General features: G+C 39.5%; 1 protein-coding gene across 4 annotated transcripts in view; it reads right to left on the bottom strand.

The window, feature by feature from the left end:
* Wwp1 (WW domain containing E3 ubiquitin protein ligase 1) overlaps positions 1-19,975 on the bottom strand; it is a 90,925-nt gene that overhangs the window by 65,694 nt on the left and 5,256 nt on the right. For all 4 annotated transcript variants that reach the window (XM_076924103.1, XM_076924106.1, XM_076924105.1 and 1 more), the window contains exon 2: positions 2,391-2,486. The gene's annotated coding sequence lies outside the window, so the exon portion shown is untranslated. The remainder of the gene's footprint in view (positions 1-2,390; positions 2,487-19,975) is intronic.

The following is a 19,975-nucleotide window of genomic DNA, read 5'->3' as shown; positions in this document are numbered from 1 at the left end:
AATAAAGGACATTTGAGAGCTGCTAAGGTCCAAAGAGGCTACCAAATGGCAAGCTGTCACTTGATTTTTTTGCAATTATTTTCTAGTTATAAGTCTGAATTTACCTCATTTACATAATGTGATGTTTCTGTGTGGTCTTTTATGTTCCAATATTTGCCTTTAAATGTATAAACATGGGTAAATCTAGTATTCCTTTAAAGTAAAATACAAGCTTCATTTAAAAAACATTTTGAATAAATATTATAGTGATTTGAATGAGAATGGCCCCAATAGGCTCATGTGTTTGAACACTTAGTCTCCAATTGGTAGAACTATTTGGGAAGGATTAAGAGGTGTGACCTTGTTGGAAGTGGTGTGTCTCTAAGGGGCAGGCTTTGAGATTTCACAAGACTGACAGCAAGATGTAGGTTCTCAGTGGCCACTCCAGCCACCCACCACCATGCCCTTGCTCCACCAGCATATATGCTAACCTTACTGAACCAGAACCCCAATTAAACTCTTTTAAATGGTGCCTTGGTCATGGTGTTTTAACACAGCAACAGAAATATAAGTAAGAAAGAAATAATTTTCTTTTTGTATTAAAAAAGAGACAAAACCAGGCATGGTGGCACATAGCTATAATCCCAGCAAAAGAAAGAAAGGCAGAAGCAGTAAGAGTTTTAGTCCAAATCTGAGGCCAGCCTGAACTACAAATCAAGACCTTGTTGGGGAAAGGTGGGGGAGGGGGAGAGGAGCAGGTATGACAAAACCAAATTCAACATGGCAGGCTCACCTGGGATGAGAAAGAAAGGCATGTACAATACGGGAATCGATCATAGTTAGTTCCTTAACCCTGTTAGCAGTGATCTAGGTTTAATTTTGAAATGGTTGGCTCATAAATATTTATTTTTACTACCAGCTTCCAAATGTGACATATAATCTGGCATGATCAAATCAGGTTTCTTTTCTTTTTTTCTGTGTGTGTGTGGGGGGGTGCATTTGTATGTAAGTTCATATATATATGTGAAAAGATGGTATTGTGTATATGGCTGCCTGAAATTGACTTCAAATGTCTTCCTCAGTTGCACTCATTTTATTTTCTGGCCATCTCTCACCAGACACCAAGCTTACAAATTCTTGTTAGTCTAACTGCCTGGCTTACCTTGCCTGGCTTATCCCATCCCTACCTCTTTTGTGGTAGCATTAGGCAGCTGCCAAGTCTGCCCAGCTTCTACACTGGTTCTGGGGATCCAAACTCTGGTCCTCATGCCTAGACAGAAATGTATTTACTGACCTCTCACCCCAGCCCTAGCAATTCAAACAATGCACAGAAGTCAAAAAGTAGACAGAAAATAGGGCAAGTCACTAAACTATCAAGTGTGGTTTCTAGAGTCTATGGTGGAAACAGGGAATAGTAGAGCTCTCACCATTTAATTAGTCTTAAAGGTACTTCTTTCTCTAGGCATTAAATGACACATAGGCTAAAAGGTTTTTGGTATTTATTTATTTATTTATTTATTGGTGGACTTAAAATCAAACAATCAAAAACAAAGGACTTCATTATTCCGTTAGACAGCTACTTGCCGAAATGTAAGACAGACATGCATCAGATTAGTTCTCTAAGAAGAAATTTGTAAGTTTAGAACACTACACAGATGGCAGCTTGATGCCAGCCTGTTGAAAGACTGCTCATTTTTTTCTATCCTGAATAACCTATTTCTCCTTTCAGTTTATATAAACCCACTATACATCCCAATTGCCATACTCAAAGAACACACACAATACTGGAAAATATGATGAAATGATTTAAAAACTGAATCTCAGGAACTATGTAAAATGCAGAGCCTCAGTTTTTAAATTTTTTTATTTATTTCTTTTGAGACAGGGTCTGTCTATATAAAGTCCTGGCTGGCCTGGAGCTTTGTGTGTAGACCAGACAGGACTCAAACTTAGAGAGATCCACTTGCCTCTGCCTTCCAAGCACTGGAACTAAAGGTGTGCACCTTGCAACTGTCTTATTTTTCATAAAAATACATTAATTGATATATATATATAAATGATAAATACATTAATTGATATATATATAAATGATAAATACATTAATTGATATATATATATAAATGATAAATTCATTAATTGATATATATAAATGATAAATACATTAATTGATATATATATAAATGATAAATACATTAATTGATATATATATAAATGATAAATATATTAATTGATATATATATAAATGATAAATACATTAATTGATATATATATAAATGATAAATACATTAATTGATATATATATAAATGATAAATACATTAATTGATATATATATATATAAATGATAGACGTACACTTAGTTTTACCGCAAGTACATAATTTTCACTTAAAACAAAAAGGGTTAATCACTCACTGTGTATCAGGAATTGTGCCAGACACTGAGGATACAAAGATGAGTAAGACACGATTTCTTCTGTCAAGGAGCTCATAGTCTGGTGAGGAGACAACCCTGCAAACATAAACAGTTTTCAGTGTGACACAGAATGCCCAGCACTTCCACTGGAACACATCAGGAAAGCATATAACCTTCAGTCAGGGAGCAGAGGCATCACAAAAAAGTAACCTGAAAATATAAATTGTAACTATTTATTTATGTGTTTATTTATTTTAAAGAAGGCTTGTGCCTGACACAGTGACACATACCTTTAATCCCAGCACTCAAGAGGCAGAGGCAGGCAGGTGGGTATGATGCTACCATGTCTCAAAAGAGGGAAAAAAATTATGTGTTGTGTGTGTTTTGTCTGCATGTCTATCTGTTGTATAAAAAACACATTCCTGGTGCTCAGGGAGTCAGAAGAGGGCAGTACATCCCCTGAAATTGGAGTTACAGAAGCCTGTACAAGGAATAGAACCTGAGTCCTCTGTAAGAGCAGCCATTGCTCTTAAGAACTGAGCATCTCTCTAGCCTAACAATACTTAAAAATATGTTTTTATGTAAGTGTGCATGTATGTATGTCACATGTATGAGGACACCTGCAGAAGTACTTCAGATCCCTGAAAGTGAAGTACAAGTGGTTGTGAGCTTCCCTAAGTTTGGAATCACACCTGGGTACTGTACTAAAGCAGTCAGCTCTACAGCCACTGAACAATTTCTCTAGCCCCTGAAGAACAATTATTCAAGACATAATTACAAAAATTTAACAATATGGCTTGGGCAATGGTACAAGAGGTAAAAAAAAAAAAAAGCTAATAGGGAAATAAAATTCTAATAATAATGTGCACCAAACTATAGGTTTATCCTCAAATATACTGAGGGGCTTCAATAATGAAAATTGCATTCGGAATGACACCTTTGGCAACTATGAGGCTACTACATTCAAAGGAGACTGAACAAGCACACTGGCAACATGAAAGAAGTACTGGGGTACTCTGACCAGAGGCCTATGCTATAATAAAATGAAACAAAATCTGAAACTACGATTTTTCTACTTCAATGTGGACAGACAATGGTGTCACAGCAGCAGAGGGAGAAAAGGATCAAATGTGAGGAGACAAAACATCACAAAGTTCACAAGAGCCAGCTCTATGGTCACATGACAAGGACTTCATTTCCAGTGCTGCCATTTTCGAGCTGTGTGCTATGCTGTATTTCCCATGGGTCATTTTCTGTATCAGCAGAAGAAAAAGAGCAGAGCCATCCACTCCATGCTCTAAGGAGCAGGACATGAAACACAGGACACACACACCTTAGGACTTTGATTCCATGGTGCAAAGTACCCACTTATCGAAAGCTAGTTGCTATTCTAATTTTGAGACGTTAAAAACTTTTCACTTGAGGTATGATGTTAAAAGAAAACCTGTTAATATTCCTGTATCAGAAACAGCTAGGTTTAAGTTGAAGGAGAAGAAATATTTGGAGTCAGTTCTGCAGAGGTATTAAACACAGATGGTAATGGGCTTGCTCGTGGTGGAGATTTTTCTGGAATAATTACTGAAAGGACTAAAAAAAGGTGCTGATCAACCATCACTAAGCAATATTAATACGTTTTTTTCATAACTCACAGGGACAACATTCTGCATGTTAGTATGACTATTCCCCAGACATACTTGGGATGCAGCATATAAGAACAGGGAAAGACTGTAGGGTCAATTCCAATGCAAGAACTCAGAGAGTAAGCAAGGCAAGGGAAATAGCAAAGTCTGACTTCACCAAACTCTTCAACAAAGTAGATACTCAGCCAAGTAAGAGTAGTTTAAAAATCTGTGTAGGGGAGACAGAGAGCACATCTAAGCCAATTCTGTCCAGTTCAACCCTTGGAAAATTCCACAGCGATGTTATTCAGCTGCAGAGAATAAAAGAGAATCTTATGTATAGGTGATATACTATATTTCTAGTACTCTGAAATTATAGACCTATCATACCCTCATGTAGATACTGAGGGAAGAAAGCTGGGCATGGTAGTGCATGCCTTTAATACAGAATTGAGGAAGCAGAGGCAGGAGGATCTCGGTCAGTTCAAGGTCAGCCTGGGCAACTTAAAGAGTTCCAGGACAGCCATTGATACATAGTGATACTCTCATAAAAGCAAAGAAACAAACAAACTTAAAAAAAAAAAAAGAAGGCGGTGGGGTGGGGGAAGGGTTGTTTGTTGTTGCCTCTGAGAACGGTCTCACTCAGAAGCCTGACGACCCTCAGATCCTGAGCACTAGCGCCAGATCTTGCACTGCCAGCTCTGGGAGAGCTATCTAATTGCCTGCTTACTTCAAGATGCTCTGATAAAAGCAAAGCAATAAAACCAAACAACAAACAACACTCCTAAAAAATCAGATCAGATTAGAATGACCTGAACTGTCTGTATACTCAACATAACTCAGCACAGTATTCAGCTTTAGAAGGCCAGTAAAATACTGTCACAGCTCCGTAGGGCTGAATCAGTGAACGGGCATTCTCACTAATGGTCTAATCTGTAATAATGGCACAAATTAAAAACATCAGAAGGCGATGTCCAGATTCAACAACAGGGAGTCTAGTTTTGGAAACAATATTAAGAGAAAGGAAATAACTCAGTAATAAGATACAGAAGAGAGCATCAAGTGCTAGGGAAGTCTGGCTCAAAGACAGGGAACTAGAAAGTTACAAATCCTTTATCATAGTTACTGTATCAACACAAAATTTAAAACTCAGCGAATATAAAATGGTAACTGTGAAAAAACCTATCAGCCTCCCTAATACCCAATTTAACAACTCTAAAGCACACAAAGTGTTATTTTATAAAAATGTAAACTATACCAAATCGAAGAGCACATCAAAACCATCTTTCATCACGATCAAATAGGCTTCATCCTAGAGATGCAAGGTTGGTTCAAAATACAAAAATCCATTAACGTAATCCACTATATAAACAAACTCAAAGGAAAAAAAATCACATGATCATCTCATTAAATGCTGAAAAAGCATTTGACAAAATATAACATCCCTTCATGTTAAAAGTCTTGGAGAGATCAAGAATTCAAGGCCCATGCCTAAACAAAACAAAAGCAACATACAGCAAACCAACAGCCAATATCAAACTAAATGGAGAGATACAAAGCAATCCCACTAAATGTGGGACAGTGAACGGATGGCTTGCTTTCTGGTAGAGCACTGGCTTAGAGATAGCCAGAGACCCAACAGATGTCCATGCCTGCAAGGGACAGCACATATCTTGCCACACCCCCAGACTCCAGGGTCCTAGCATGAGGACCCCCTACCCCCATGACCTCCATTGATACGCAGCTTTTAGTCATGTAGGACAGCCCCTCCCAGAGAGGTTTGTGTCACCTAGCACAGATAGAGGGTGTGACTACAGGCTTCAGCCTCAAGAGATCTCCATATTAATGAGATACCTGAAGGCCAGAGGGCGTAGCCAATTAAGCATTCTTTACCAGACTCTCCTCCCTCCTCCCTCCCTATTTAAGTCAGGTCTGCCATGAGTTTCAGGGGGGTGTAGTCAGATCCATCTACCATCCACCATGACAATAAAGCTTTATAAAACTCTGGACTTCCTCGTGTCTTTGGGGCCTGCTGTGGACAACTGTGGAGGGGCCCTCCAAATATTGAGCTGCCATCTAATCTCCCATGGAGGGCTTCTCTGTATTCCCTCCACAAAGGCCACCAATTCAAGCAAGCCAGCGATCCAGCCAAGTGAGTACAGTAACAAAAAGTCTCTTTTCTGGGGGTGGGGGTGTGGGGGTAGAGCTGCCGGGCATCCCTCACCTCTCTCTGTTCTTCCGAGGTCCCCAGCAGCATCTGGGAGCCCGAGGACAAGACCATCGGCCTCTGGATCCACTCAAGAGCTCTACCCCCGAGGGACTTCAGACTGAGTTCGCCCCATACCCGAGCGACTGAACTGTGGCAGACACATGGGGACCACAACTCTGCCCAACAGAACCCACGCACACGCCCATAGGCAAGCTAACAACCCCACAGCAAAATCAGGGACAAAACAAGGATGCCCACTCTCCCCATATCTATTCAATATAGTACTCAAAGTTCTAGCTAGAGCAAGAAGACAACAAAAAGAAATCAAGGGAATACAAATTGGCAAAGAAGTCAAGGTATCACTATTGCAGATGATCTGATAGTATACATAAGCAGCCCCAAAAATTCTACCAGAAAACTTCTAAAGTTGATAAACAACTTCAGCCAAGTGGCTGGATATAAAATTAACTCAAATCAGTAGCTTTCCTTTATACAAATGATAAACAGGCTGAGAAAGAAATTAAGAAAACAACACCCTTCACAATAGTCATAAATAATATAAAATATATTGAAGTAACTCTAACCAAACAAGTGAAAGATCTGTATGGCAAGAACTTCAAGTTTCTCAAGAAAGAAATCAAATATCTCAAAAAAAATGGTGAGATTTCCCATGCTCATGGATTGGTAGAACTAACATAGTAAAAATAGCCATCCCACCAAAAGCAATCTACAGATTCAACTCAATCCCTATCAAAATCAACACAATTCTTCAAACACATGGAAAGAACAATTCTCAAATTCATCTGGACAAACAAAAAAACCCAGAATAGCGAAAACAATTTTTAACAATAAAAGAGCTTCTGGGGAATCAGTATCTCTGACCACAAGCTATACTACAGAGCAATAGTGATAAAAACTGCATGGTTTTGGTACAGACAGATAGATCAATGAAATAGAATTGAAGACCCAGAAATAAAACCACACACTTACAGACACTTGATCTTTGACAAAGAAGCCAAAAATATACAATGGAAAAAAAGAAAGCATCTTTAATAAATGGTGCTGGTCTAACTGGCAGTCTGTATGTAGAAAAATGAAAATAGATCCATATTTGTCGCCTTGCATAAAGCTCAAATCCAAATGGATCAAGGACCTCAACATAAAACCAGATACACTAGAACTGAATAGAAGAGAAAGAGGGAAAGAGCCTCGAACTCATTGGCACAGGGGGAAATTTCCTAAACAGAACCCCAATGGCTCAGGCTCTAAGATCAAGAATTAATAAATAGGACCTCATGAAACTGGAAAGCTTCTGTAAGGCAAAGGACATAGTCAATAGGACAAATCGGCAACTTACAGATTGAAAAAAAGTCTTCACTAACCCCACATCTGATACAGGGCTAATATCCAAAATATATAAAGAACTCAAGAAGCTAACCACCCAATCAAAAAAAAAATGGAATATAGAACTTTAAACAGAATTCACAACAGAGGAATCTCAAATGGCTGAAAACCACTTAAAGCTATGTTCAACGTCCTTAGTGATTAGGGAAATGCAAATCAAAAATGATCCTGAAATTCCACCTTACACCAATCAGAATGGCTAAAATCAATAACTCAGGTGACAACACATGTTGGCAAGGATGTGGAAAAAGAGAAACATTCCTTCATTGCTGGTGGGATTGCAAACTGGTAAAAAAACACTCTGGAGGTTCCTCAGAAAACTGGAAATTTTTACCTAAAGACCTACTTTTGGGCATATACCCAAAAGATGCCCCACCATGCCACAGGGGCACATGTTACACTATGTTCATTCGGGCCTTATTTGTGATAGCCAGAAGCTGGAAACAACCCAGATGTCCCACAACAGAAGAAAGGATGCAGAAAAGATGGTTCATTTACACAATGGAACATTACTCAGCTATTAAGAACGAGGACATCCCGAGTTTTGTAGGCAAATGGATGGAACTAGAAAATATCATCCTGAGTGAGGTAACTCAGGCCCAAAAGGATATGCATGGTATGTTCTCACTAATAAGTGTGTATTAGCCAAAATATACAGAATACCCAGGATACCATCCAGATAACTCAAGAAGGCTAGCAACCTGAAGGGCCCACGTGAGGATGCCTCAATCCCACTTGGGAGGGAGAAGAAACCAATCACAGGACGGGGATAGGGAGGGAGGGACCTGGGTGGGAAAGACAGCAGGGAGGGGAAAGGGGGAGCATGATCAGGTATTGGAGGGAGAACAGAACTGAAGTCCTGAGAGCCAGTAGAAAGAACTGAAACAGACAACCTCGAAAGGTAGGAAGTGGGGGTGGACTGTACGAGACACCTGGGAGGTGAGAGACTCTCAGGACTCAAAGGGAGGGACCTTAGATGAAATGCCCTACAGTGGGGAGAGGGCACTCATAGAGTCCACCTCCAGTAGAAAGACAGTACATCTAGTGGAGGGATGAGGTTGCCATCTCACAATCAAAAACTGGCCCAGAATTGTTCCTGCCTGAAAGAACTACAGGGACAAAAATGGAGAAGAGTCTGAGGTAAAGGAATTCCAGTGACAGGCTCAAATTGGGATCCATCTCAAGGGGAAGCTCCAAGACCAGACACTATTACTGATGCCACGGTGTGCTTACAGACAGGAGCCTAGCATGGCTGCCCTCCGAAAGGCCCAACAAGCAGCTCAAAGAATCAGATGCAGATACTTACACCCAACCAATGGAAAGAAGACAGGGACCCCTGTGGTTGAATTAGGGAAAAGTTGGAAGAAGCGGAGGAGGAGGGCGACCCCATAGGAAGACCAGCAGTCTCAACTAACCTGGACCCCTGAGATCTCTCAGACACTGAGCCACCCTAGGTAGCATACACCAGCTGATAAGAGGCCCCACATATACATCAGAGGACTACCTGGTCTGGCCTCAATGAGAGAAAATGTATCTAATCCTCAAGAGACCTAAGTCCCCAAGGAGCGGGGAGGTCTAATGGGGTGGAAGTGGGAGGGGGGACATCCTCTTGCATCGGGGGAGGAGTGAGGTATGGGATGATGTCTTACTCAGGGTTTGTATTCCTACACAAAACATCATAACCAAGAAGCTAGTTGGGGAGGAAAGGGTTTATTCAGCCTACACTTCTACATTGCTGTTCATCAGCAAAGAAGTCAGGACTGAAACTCAGGGGGGGTGGGGGGGCAGGAACCTGGAGGCAGGAGCTGATGCAGATGCCATGGAGGGTGCACTTACTGGCTTATTTCCCCTGGTTCACTCAGCTTGCTTCTTTATAGAGCCCAGGACCACCAGCCCAGGTATGGCACCACCACAATGGGCTGGGCCCTCCCAGCTTGATTACAGCTGGATCTTATGGAGCCATTTCCTCAAGGGAGGCTCCTTTCTCTGTGATAACTCCAGCTTGTGTCAAGTTGACACCTAAAACCAATCAGTACAGATGAGGAACAGTCAGAGGGTGAGTGAGAAAGGGGGCAGTGTGGGGTAACGACTGGACTGTGAAAAAAGATTTAAAAAAAAAAAAGATGAATGCAGGTGAAGCTGAAGTTCATAGTCTGACTTGAATTTGCCACAATTTTGTCAGTTGTAAAGAACATGGCTACTTCCAGGTTTCAAATGTGACAGTGTGACTGCCCATCACAGAACTATGTGACAATGCTTGGTGAAGGTGGATGGAAACATCCTACTCAAGCGAGCCACTGCTCCATGGCTTGCACTTTTGTGTTTGTATTATTACATTTGCCACGCTGGTTGTACAGGTTGGAATTTGACATTCTTTTTTAGAATGTAGGCTTCTTCAGACTGTTTCTATTTACTTCACCGGACCCCCAGCATGCTGTCTTTGTCACTTGCATGAATGAGCCTTCAAAACAAATGAGCTCATGCTCACCTTTTTTCTCAACACCATAATAAGGTTAAAGACATTTTTCATCTCCCTCTCGGCATTATTAAGCTATATTTGGCATGTAAGAATTATGTGCTTTTGCAATGTATATCATGGCATTATGATACATGAAATCATTGTGAAATAATTAAATCAAATTAACTGCCAAAAATGTAAACTATAGAATATAATTTAACTTATTAAGGCAAGAATGTTACTTCTACATAGAAAGATAATTTATAAAAAGATGTTGCTAAGTATTTTAATAAAAATATAAATCAAGATGACAGGAAAATAACTTGGTTAGCACAGGACCATCAGTCCACACTTTAGTCTTCCATCCTTGGAAAGTTCTCAGTTGTGTGTAAACAGGGACAGTCAATAGTCTTAGTGACTAGTGTAATGAATGAGTCCATCTACACTTAGCTCTTCTTATGGTCTCAAACTAACAGAATTCTGCTACAAAGCAGTTTCCTACTTATCTGACTCTTAAAACTGTAGAAAGAAAACCAGATCAGTTATACAGAACAAAGCAGGGTCCAAGATCACACCACATAGACTACATAGGAGCGACAGGGAGAAAAAGACACCCAACATCTCTCTTAGCTCTCAGACACATTTTTACAAACTCTAAATCATCACTTTGACTCCTAAAATCCAAATGTTGTGTAAGCTTCCTAATGTTCAGTCCCTCTGTTGTCCCCATTCCAGGCTCTCATCCCCTTGTCACTGTAAGGCCTTTAAAGCTACATCGGAACCTCACCATCTTTCAGCTTGCCAGCCTTCAACCTTTTTGCACAAATGACCCTTATCCTAATCTGGCTGGCCCTTCTCTGCACACAACCCAGCAGAAATGGTCTCTACCACTGTGCTCCTTCCTTAGAATCTGCCCACTTTCCTTCTCAAGGATGCCCCTCTGGGTCCTCTTTGTCTAGAGATATTGGCAACAGTACCATTGAGCCTTTACTTGCATGCACTCTACCCCTGGGCTACATTTCCAGCTGTAATTTAGGTGGCTTTTGTATTTTAGTGTTGTCTTTTTTATTTTTATTTTTTTCTCTTTTTCTTCAATACCATCATCAGAATGACTATGGGCAGGTGTGCATTCCTCCTCTAGCTGCCCCAGTTGAGTTAAAAGAATCACTTGAGCCCAGGAATTCAAGTGCAACATGAGCAAAGTGAGACATTACATGAAGGAAAAGAAATAATTTATCATCATAATTTTTATCAAGTATACAAATTAATCCCAAAATAACCCTCCTCTAAGAGTCATCAGTTTAGAAAGTATTAGTTTACATTAAAATAAATTTAAAATCCCGATTAAATAACTGAGATTAGGTACTTAAATAAGAAAAGGGTGACAGAACACAGTTTTTAATCAAAGGCTTTATAAGTTTGGTAATGCTCAATAACAAGATGCCCATACAATCACAAGTGTAACCCAATACCAAACCTAGATATATCAACTATCTTTGACTGTTGGAGACATGTGGAACATATGCCTCCATGCCCCCCCCCCATCACTTAGGTCCTCCTCTCCTTCTCCTCCTCCCCTTGTTCCTCCTCTTCCTCTCCTTACTCCTCCCACCTTTGCTCCTCCTACATATCACCCTTCCTGTTAAAATAAAACTTTTCTTTTAAAATATAATTAGAGCATAACTATACCAATTTGGGTCAGTAAGGTACAAGATAGACCTAATACCCAGTCCATCATTTTGTTGACTAAGCAGAACCTCTGTCATCTCTCCTAACTAAAACACTTAGTTCTCAACCTGGCTTTTTTTTCTTGGCTTTAGAATGAATGTCAGCTGAAAACCATCCTCTCAAATTTTTTCTCTCAAAGTAAATAGCCGGGACTGGCTGTGAGACTATAAGTCTTCAAGCCCATCAGAAATCCAGAATGACTGAGTTAACTGAAATTATGGGAAGCACAAAGCATAGCTTCTAAAACTTAGCCAATTTATAGAGACTGGTGAACACCTGAACAGTCCCTATACTACAAAACATTGGAGCATCCGATCTTCAGCCTTCTGGCCCAGGATCATCTGGCAGACCTAGTGATGCAGAATTATTAAGGGCTGATTACTCTGTCTTGGCAGATATAATCAGTTGACTATTCCACAAGTGTGTCCTTTTCTGGACAGTGATGTGTCTGTAAATGAAAAGAGGCAGTTCTTGTCTAGTGGCTGTCTCACCACAACTGGAGTAACTCCAAAGATGCTCAATTTCTTCTTAGAATCCAAGACAGGAAGCTGTCAGGAGCAGACAGGTCTCTAATCAAAATGAACATTAATACAGAAATGTTTATAATGTCAATTCTGTGGACTTCTGACGTTTTGAAAACCAATTATTCATGTAAGGCAATCTGGACTGTTGTCTGTTAACTCCTCTCAGCTATTTCTAAATAAAATATAGAAAACACACTAACAATAAACTCAGAGCCATGAATTTGCTATAGGCCCTTAATTCACAGGCTGACCATCTCAAATCAGCAGAGCAGTTTTTAAACTTAGAATTACTTCACTAAAAATATGACTTATCTCATAAAACAAGGAGTATTAGTAAATCACCCACTACTGCACCAATTTAACTCATAGCTGTTTCATTTTATTATGTTCCTCAATCACACCTTTTATTTTTTACTCTACAGCCCCATTTACAAAAGTCGCCAAATGAAGGTCTGGTGGAATCCTTGGCTAACATCAAGGCATTGAATATTTAATTTATGCTCATGTTTGGAAACTCTGAAAACAATATTCTAGAACACCACAAGATGGTGATATTGCACCATAAAAAGAATGTTTTAAAAGTTACTTTTTTTTTTTTTTTTTACCAACTTCCCCAAAATAAAAGTTTAAGTCCTTTCCAAGAAAGGACATAAAAGTATGCATGCTATGTTTACTAGAAAACACTAGTCAGAAAGGAAAATGTACTCAAACTTAGCAGCAACCCTTCCAACTTTTAGCCAAAGGAGTTTTTAAAAACCCTTGACTAACAAAAACCCAGGGCTGGTGGCTCTACCTATGCTGACTTCCTCCCCTGACCTGCCCTACCTAATCATCATCATAAAAATGTTCAATTCAGCATATTTTCTTTTACTAACTATGCCTCTATGCCTAACAATTTCTCCTATACTTAATTAAAGAAGTGATTTCTATTTTTTCCTTCTTTCTTTTGGTATTATTTTTTTAAGACAGAGTCTCAAGATCGGGCTGCCCTCAACTCAGCAATCTTCCTCCTACTTCAGCTTCCAGAGTATTGGGGTCAAAAGTGTGAACCAGCATACCCAGCTCAAATTCCTTTTTTTTTTTTTTTTTTTTATTTTTTTGGTCTTAAAAACACTGATGATAAGTTTCAGTTGTACCAACAAGAAATGACACCTGAATGGTGCTCAGCACTGGGAGCTAGGTACTTACTTTTGTCCTAATGTGTTACTTCTCAGTATCTTATAATATGCAATATTGTTTTCAAAATGGTTAAAAACTGACTTTAGAGCAAAAAATTGCTCATTTAGTAATTTTTTTCTTCTTCCCTTATTGAGCATTGCAGAAAATAGATTTCCCACTCAAATACTATCCAATATTAATTTTTAAAACGCTATTCAAGACTAAACACATCAAAACTTTAGTTCAAACTCCAAGACTGAATTACTGTCTAAATACTATCAATCTTGGGTACCCGTGAGGAATACCTATAACCACAGATGTGGTGTCAACTAAACGCAATGGGACAATATCCGTATAAAATTACATCCTACCATACACTCTAGTCACTTGTAGATTTCCTATAAAACACAACGTAAATCCTATGTAAAATACTTGTTATGCTGCATTGTTCTGGAAATAAAAGACGAGGGGAGATCATGAGTATGTTCAACACACTAAGAATTTTTCTCAAATATTTTTAATACAAGGTTGCCTGACCTTGTAAGTGCAGGACCTACAAATACGGAGGGCAGACTGCATTTGCTGCATCATGAAACAGCAAAAAACACTATCATGAGGACTTGGAGCTGAAAAGGAGCTTATACACAGACAAAAGAGACTCAGAAACACAAAGCCCACCCCTCCTGACTAGGTTAGTATTCTTCTACTGTGCAACACACCCTCAGCTATCAACACCAAAACTATGTTCCCCCCAAATGTTTCTTAATTATTTCTAAATGTATTACAAATTCTAATTTACCACAATTTGCACAGCCATGATTACAATTTACCACAAAATTACAGCCTAACCTTGAATTCCAAAGTGACACTTTTTAGTTTCAGAAAAGCATGTTACGGGAAGTTAACAGAGAACAGTTTTCAATTCAGACATACCTGAGTCCAACCTTTGCTCTCCTATTTGTGTATATTTAATTTCTGTTTATTTTATCTGAAAACTGAAGTTACCAATGCGAAACAAGGGAAAAGGCAGAACAGTGCTAACACCAACCCTAGAAAAGTGGAAGAAATTCTTGCTGGAGTCAAGAATACAGGAAATGCCTAGGAAGTGGAAGAAGTGAGATCAAGGCCAGCCTGGACTATAGAGCAAACCCTGTTTGGAAACAAACAACAAAAAAGAAACAAAGCAATCTTTAGGTAATTAAGAGCTAGTCAAATAACAGACATGCAATATTATCTACTATTTATAAAACACACAGTAAGATGTAACTTCTCATTAAATAATCTTCACTCTTGGAGAAAATTAGACAATTACATAACCAATGAAAAAGCTAAAAATCCATTCCTAGAAATAATGTAATCTTTACTAAGCTTCAAATATAGTAAAAATATAATGCATAATGCACAGTCATAAGAACTGAAAGTCCCTCTTTCTTACTTGCTTGTCAGAACCTATTTTAGTATTAAAATCTGGCTATTTATTGTCATTGCCAATTCACACTTCCCAGTTTCCAGAAGCTCAGGTGCTGCCTCAGACCTTCACAATTTTATATAAACAGTATAAGGAATTCACTTGCTTGCTTGATTGCTTGCATGCTTTTTGTGGGGTGGGGGTGGGGGTGTATATGTATGAGTAGGTACTATTTGCATGCATATATGTGTGTACCCTTGGCCAGAGGGTATTGGTTGTCACCCTCTATAGCTCCTCTGCCTTACTCTCTTTGCTGTTTCCAACTAGGTTGGTAGACACAGAGCTTCAGAGTCCTTCTGCCTCCGCCACCCCTACCCCACACACCCAACACTATATGTGTGTACCCTTGGCCAGAGGGTATTGGTTGTCACCCTCTATAGCTCCTCTGCCTTACTCTCTTTGCTGTTTCCAACTAGGTTGGTAGACACAGAGCTTCAGAGTCCTTCTGCCTCCGCCACCCCTACCCCACACACCCAACACTGAGGTTAGAGATGCAGACTGCTTGGCCTTCCTATAGGGGTGTTTGAGATCTGAGTCCACGTCCTCATTGTTGCACAGCTAGGCTCTCACCTACTGAATTGGAATACCAGCCCATCTTCTGAAACTAAATTATGAAACAGATCTGAATCAATGAATGAAAATATAGCACAAACATCCTAGTGCATGCTAAATGTCAGGCTTAAGTCAGCATATATTTCTATAAATCAGATGCTATTATTCTCATTTCATATGAACAGCTAACAGACACAGATAAAACTCCCTAAGTCAGGTTTTCAGAAGCACTGTCATGTGTAAAATGAGTACCAGAATACAAATCACAATTTATACTCCTTTCTATAAGGTCTGGGCTTTTATTAGCTCACGCTTTAAATAAAAGTTTAGATTACAAAGAAATTTTAAAATGTAAAATTACATTTTAAGAGTTTTCAACCTAGAAAAATAGAATTTCCAAATATAATGTATACCTTGCATTCTGGATATTCACATCTTAATACTAACATATTTCACACATCAGAGGACAAAAAGAAACGGTCTATTGTTGCCTTCTCCTCAGTGAAAACAAACAAAAATAATGGGCACCTTGACAGATGCTAACTCACTCCAGCTTACAAGGCAGCAGGGCTGGGTTTGTTTTTCACCACGACGTAAGCTCTGCTTATGTTTATTTCAACCCTACTTTTGGGTTTTCCAGGAACTGCCTCTAGTGTAAAAGTCTGTTGTTCCCATGTAAGATCTGACTGGGATTGGAGAAAAGGTTCAGCAGTAAGTAAGAGCAATGGTTGCTCTTACAGAGGACCCAGGTTCAGTTCATAGCACCCACATGGTAGCTCAGTCATCTGTAACTCAGTTCCAGGGAATCTGACATTCTTTTCTGATTTCTACGGACACCAGGCACACATGGTATATACACATTCATGCAAGTAAAACAGCCATTCACAAAAAAAAAGTAAATAATTTTTTAAAATTAAAAAAAAAAAAAAAAAGTCTACCAGGAATGGTGGTGAATACTCTCAGCACTAGGGAAGCAGAGGCGGGCAGCTCTCTGTGAGTTTGGGGTCAGCCTGCTCTACAGTGAATTGCATGGTAGCCTGGACTATATAGTGAGAGCCTGACTCCAAAAACAAACAAGCAAAAACTGTTTCTAAATCTGATTAAATTCTGTTGGTCACAGAACTAAGTGACAGAGAAGCATGCAGTCATTACCAGAAAGTAAAAAAGAGTTTGAAGTTTTCTCCATGTTCACTGACTTGAAACTTGAACCCTTTTTCATGATTTTCTTCCCAAGTTAATGTCCTTATGCTAAGAAATGGCTTTTTCCCAAAAGACATACCACGCCCACAGTTAACCTACTTTCTATCCAAAAGCCCAAATTCCAAATTTGACACACTTCAATCAATGTATCTATTTCTGAGTTGTCTTGTCTAAGCTAAGTAACATGCAGTAAGACTATCTAACAAATCATTAAAATATTTAATTTAACTCTTTCAAGATTACATTTAGAAAAAAGAAGAACTATCTTCAGTCAAAGGAATTCTTTAATAGAATGATGTCTTCAACAAGGAAGCCAGGACCACTTGCCTGCTCAGGGTATCAGCTTTCTGTAGTTTGTATCCCATGTAGTTTGTATCCCTTTAACAACTCTCTAAAGCCTTTTAAAACAACCAGAAGGTTCAGATGTTAAACTCTTTTTATTTTTACTTTTAACATGGGTAAGAAGGAACATCTTACCTAGAATAACAGTCACATTAAGGTCTCAAATTACAGTCAGTCATTGTCAACAGTTAAGGCTCCCAAACAACCTTCTCGAGACAATATCCTAGACCCTGGAAGACAGGAATAATCTAAATGCTTAGAAAACATCCCCCACGACTGTTGCGCAGAGACTACATCTTGACCAACTGGTTCATACTGCACTAACTTGATGATGATGTTAACAACTTTTAGCCCCCAGGTTGTGGAGCCTAACCATTGCCAACTGATACACTGCCAGTCTGTTGAGTCAGGATCTTTCCCACAATAATCCTTAATCTTTTTACAACTTATCTGTTCACCTGAAAAAGAGAGATTTGATAGACACCTTTGTCTATACCCAAACTAACCTCTCACTGTCCTTAAAAGTAAGTGGACCATGGAAAACTGCCTGCTGGTGTGAACTATCAACTGAATACTTAATTACAAGGAATAACAATTTATGAGCTTATAATATTGAAACTACAATGATTTCTACTTTATAAGTATCCTTTCGATTGTTCCTGACCAAAATCCAGAAATGAAGACAGTCTTTGTTTTGCAATTGAAGGACTAGAGGCAACACCACAAGTAAACAGCACAGGCAGAGGTCAGATCTGCTTAGCTGTGTCTCTTAACTCCTAGGTCAAGAGAGCTTCTGTTTTTAAAGACTGCAAGAAGGGAGCAAGGCCTCAAACTGGAAATCCTCCTGCCTTAGCCTCATAGTAAATCACCATGCTTGGTTTACTTGTCCACACCTACAGAAAAGAAGATCTTGCAAAAAGAAGGCTCACTTCCCTAATTCTCCCCACCCTGACTTAACACATGCAAAGAGCAGTGCATATTGGCAAGTTAGGACGGATTTATGGCCAAAGCATCCTGCTTCAAGTCAGGACTCAACTATTTGCTTCCACCCACCTTAATAATTATAAGTGTAGCAAACAGCTATCCAGAGAACCTGTTTTCTTTAGTTAAACAAAGCTACAATTCCTGCACTTCTGTTAGTGCTGGGACAGTTTTTAACTATCCAAGTAATTAAGGGGCAGGAAGAATGCCAAGAACACCTTAATACAATTCCACCCATCTTTCCTGACTCCAGCCTAAACTGTATTTCTCACCACACTCAATCACCAAACTCAAACTCCTTCAATGTACTTTTTTTTTTTTTTTGGTTTTTCAGAAACATGCAAATTTATTTGCTGTAGGCTGTAGAGGCTGGATTTTCAGGATAATTGTTTCAGTGAAATGCATTACCTCACTAATCTACAAAAATACAAAGTAATAAAAACTAAACCTTCATTTCCTTCATCTCAGTTAATCACGCACGCCATTACTTAGTAGCTAATTTGAACATTGCAGAAAGATACTAGGAAACTGAGACAAAGTGCCTGGAGGATTAAAATAATGAGAAAAACCCAGCCAGCTACTGATCACTTGTATGGGGAAGAAAGGTATCTACTCCTTCAAAGAAGACTGCAGACGCTAGGATCCTACAGAGTATTTTCTCCACTATAAAGGCATCCCTCAAAGGTTTATACCAACTTTTTCAAGATATTAAAAAAAAAAATCTGTGAGGTACACATGGCTCAAGAATTGTCAAGCAACTCTGTTCCTTTGGGTCTCACATTTAATCATAAGGGGTGGCAGAATAGGTCTCTATTTACCATAGATCACTCTCTACATGGGGTATGTCCAACTAACACATGAAACTGGTTTATCAAACTGAATCAATCTGGAGTCATGGGACATGTTCTTTCTTAAACCCAACTATCCTCAAAAAGAAGTAGTCAGCCCTCCCTGCTGCCTTAGCATGTCAGATGTAAATGTACAGCATCCAGCTTCTCTGAAGCCCAGCCCTCTCTCATGTATGCTACGCAAATGTTCACACAGACTGTGCTACATTCCATCCTCTATTAGTTACTTTCTCAGGACAAAAGACATGAAAAAAGCACTGTAGGGAAAGAAGTGTCAGTTTGGGGTACTCCTTCCCAGCAGAGGCCACGGCAGCAGGAGCATGCACCCGCTGGTCACACTACAACAGAGTCAGGGGGCAGACTGCACTGCTCCACCTCCCCTTCTTCTTTTCAGTCAGTCCCCAACTCCAGACCCTGAAATGTGCTGCACACATTTAACGTCTGCTCTCTAAAGAGTTACACCTTTGTACAACAAGGTCAGAAACACCCACAGGTGTCCTTCTAGATTCAGACTAGTTACAAAGATTAACTAGCACACAGCTCTTTTACATTTCTAACCAAGGACAGAACCAACTACTCATCCTACCAGTGAAGTAAGCCAAAGGTACTGTCATTTGCACTTTAGATTCAACTTTCTCTCTGGCAGGCCCAACTTTAAGTTTTGATTGCGGAAGGGAGTAAGCAGCCCTTATAAGCTTCAGCTTCCAGTCTTTACATAACTGATGCTGTTATGTAAAGCCATCATCCATTACACGGTAGCCCCAAAAGGATCCAAGTGCTCCCTGTCCCATTGTAGGCCACAACTGTGATTTCACCAGAACAAGACACAACTGATTCTCTGCCAGTCCCCAAAACACGTCCTTCTTAAGAAGGTCTGGCTCCTTCAGCACTTGTACTCTTTAGAGTTCTAAACTCCAATGTAAAGCTCACAACCTTGTTGCAAAGGCTACATGGAGATAAACAACTACAAAGAGAGGAGAGGCGTGTACACAGCCCCAGCTGAAATGTCAGTTGGCTATGAAGTACAAAGCCAGACAGAGCCCCAGAAAGGACAAGCTGAAAGCAAATAAGACAGTTGTTTTCAGTCAGTTGGT

The sequence above is a fragment of the Arvicanthis niloticus genome, chromosome 25 (assembly GCF_011762505.2).
Source record: "Arvicanthis niloticus isolate mArvNil1 chromosome 25, mArvNil1.pat.X, whole genome shotgun sequence".
In the NCBI taxonomy this organism is placed as follows: Eukaryota; Metazoa; Chordata; class Mammalia; order Rodentia; family Muridae; genus Arvicanthis; species Arvicanthis niloticus.
The sequence above is the reverse complement of the archived record's forward strand: the minus strand, read 5'-3'. Positions and strand labels throughout refer to the sequence as shown.